The sequence below is a fragment of the Pleurodeles waltl genome, chromosome 8 (assembly GCF_031143425.1).
Source record: "Pleurodeles waltl isolate 20211129_DDA chromosome 8, aPleWal1.hap1.20221129, whole genome shotgun sequence".
Lineage (NCBI taxonomy): Eukaryota > Metazoa > Chordata > Amphibia > Caudata > Salamandridae > Pleurodeles > Pleurodeles waltl.
In genome coordinates this window covers 1506504545-1506507044 of record NC_090447.1, presented here as the reverse complement: position 1 = coordinate 1506507044, position 2500 = coordinate 1506504545, and the positions used below count along the sequence as shown (strand labels likewise).

At 45.5% G+C, this 2500-nt stretch overlaps 1 non-coding gene and 3 pseudogenes across 1 annotated transcript; all 4 read left to right on the top strand.

Annotated features, from left to right (window-relative positions):
• The first annotated feature begins 397 nt into the window (after nucleotides 1-397).
• LOC138257141 (5S ribosomal RNA) lies at nucleotides 398-516 on the top strand (annotated as a pseudogene).
• A 446-nt stretch (nucleotides 517-962) lies between these two features.
• Nucleotides 963-1081, top strand: LOC138253992 (5S ribosomal RNA). The gene has a single exon (XR_011196670.1). It is a non-coding gene; the product is annotated as a 5S ribosomal RNA (ribosomal RNA).
• Nucleotides 1082-1527: 446 nt separating this feature from the next.
• Nucleotides 1528-1646, top strand: LOC138251395 (5S ribosomal RNA; annotated as a pseudogene).
• A 443-nt stretch (nucleotides 1647-2089) lies between these two features.
• Nucleotides 2090-2198, top strand: LOC138250649 (5S ribosomal RNA; annotated as a pseudogene).
• Nucleotides 2199-2500: the final 302 nt, after the last annotated feature.

The window sequence follows — 2500 nt, the reverse complement described above, 5'->3', positions numbered from 1 at the left end:
GCATAGAGTCCTCTCTAATGTTACTTTTCATTTATTATTTCTTCTACTCTTTTATCCTTTCCTAAAATAAATAAAAAAAAGCAATAACACTAAAATACACTCTTTCTGAAGGAAAATTGAGAATTTTTCTGCACTTCACACTCACCCCAAGCTGCTGGTGCAGAGCTGGTCTGCTGCTTGTGCTGGGCCCTAAAGAAAGGGCAGTCTGAGACTGTGTGTAAGTGAAGGTGAAGCGATTGCGAGGCTGGTGCAAAACAGGGTGTGTGCTTGGCCCTCTGTAAGAAGTTTGTGAAGGAGGGCAGTTTGTGAACAGTAGAGTGCAGGTGTGTTTGAGAGCAGCAGGCTCCAGACCGGTGGGTTGTCTCAACACAAGAGGCCTGAAACAGAAGTGTATTCTGCCTACGGCCATACCACCCTGAATGTGCCTGATCTTGTCTGATCTCAGAAGCGAAGCAGCATTGGGACTGGTTAGTACTTGGATGGGAGACTGCCTGGGAATACCAGGTGCTGTAGGCATTTTGCCTCTTGCAGACAGTAGGTGGTGCACGTCTTAGAACAAATGCATAGATTCCTCTCTAATGTTACTTTTCATTTATTATTTCTTCTACTCTTTTTTCCTTTCTTAAAATAAATAAAAAAACAGCAATAACACTAAAATACACTCTTTCCGAAGGAAAATTGAGAATCTTTCTGCACTTCACACTCACCCCAAGCTGCTGGTGGTGAGCTGGTCTGTTGCTGCTTGTGCTGGGCCCTAAAGAAAGGGCAGTCTGAGACTGTGTGTAAGTGCAGATGAAGCGATTGTGAGGCTGGTGCAAAACAGGGTGTGCGATTGGCCCTCTGTAAGAAGTTTGTGAAGGAGGGCAGTTTGTGAACAGTAGAGTGCAGGTGTGTTTGAGAGCAGCAGGCTCCAGACCGGCGGGCTGTCTCAACACAAGAGGCCTGAAACAGGAGTGTATTCTGCCTACGGCCATACCACCCTAAATGCGCCTGATCTCGTCTGATCTCAGAAGCTAAGCAGAGTCGGGCCTGGTTAGTACTTGGATGGGAGACTGCCTGGGAATAGCAGGTGCTGTAGGCATTTTGCCTCTTGCAGACAGTAGGTGGTGCACGTCTTAGAACAAATGCATAGAGTCCTCTCTAATGTTACTTTTCATTTATTATTTCTTCTACTCTTTTTTCCTTTCTTAAAATAAATAAAAAAACAGCAATAACACTAAAATACACTCTTTCTGAAGGAAAATTAATAATTTTTCTGCACTTCACACTCACCCCAAGCTGCTGGTGGTGAGCTGGTCTGTTGCTGCTTGTGCTGGGCCCTAAAGAAAGGGCAGTCTGAGACTGTGTGTAAGTGCAGATGAAGCGATTGTGAAGCTGGTGCAAAACAGGGTGTGCGATTGGCCCTCTGTAAGAAGTTTGTGAAGGAGGGCAGTTTGTGAACAGTAGAGTGCAGGTGTGTTTGAGAGCAGCAGGCTCCAGACCGGCGGGCTGTCTCAACACAAGAGGCCTGAAACAGGAGTGTATTCTGCCTACGGCCGTACCAATCTTAATGCGCCTGATCTCGTCTTATTTCAGAAGCTAAGCAGCGTCAGGCCTGGTTAGTACTTGGATGGGAGACTGCCTGGGAATACCAGGTGCTGTAGGCATTTTGCCTCTTGCAGACAGTAGGTGGTGCACTTCTTAGAACAATTGCATAGAGTCCTCTTTAATGTTACTTTTCATTTATTATTTCTTCTACTCTTTTTTCCTTTCTTAAAATAAATAAAAAAACAGCAATAACACTAAAATACACTTTTTCTGAAGGAAAATTGAGAATCTTTCTGCACTTCACATTCACCCCAAGCTGCTGGTGGTGAGCTGGTCTGCTGCTTGTGCTGGGCCCTAAAGAAAGGGCATTCTGAGACTGTGTGTAAGGGCAGATGAAGCGATTGCAAGGCTGGTGCAAAACAGGGTGTCTGCTTGGACCTCTTTAAGAAGTTTGTGAAGGAGGGCAGTTTGTGAACAGAAGAGTGCAGGCGTGTTTGAGAGCAGCAGGCTCCAGACCGGCGGGCTGTCTCAACACAAGAGGCCTGAAACAGGAGTGTATTCTGCCTACGGCCATACCACCCTGAATGCGCCTGATCTCAGAAGCTAAGCAAAGTTGGGCCTGGTTAGTACTTGGATGGGAGACTGCCTGGGAATGCCAGGTGCTGTAGGCATTTTGCCTCTTGCAGACAGTAGGTGGTGCACGTCTTAGAACAAATGCATAGAGTCCTCTCTAATGTTACTTTTCATTTATTATTTCTTCTACTCTTTTTTCCTTTCTTAAAATAAATAAAAAAAACAGCAATAACACTAAAATACACTCTTTCTGAAGGAAAATTTAGAATCTTTCTGCACTTCACACTCACCCCAAGCTGCTGGTGGTGAGCTGGTCTGTTGCTGCTTGTGCTGGGCCCTAAAGAAAGGGCAGTCTGAGACTGTGTGTAAGTGCAGATGAAGCGATTGTGAGGCTGGTGCA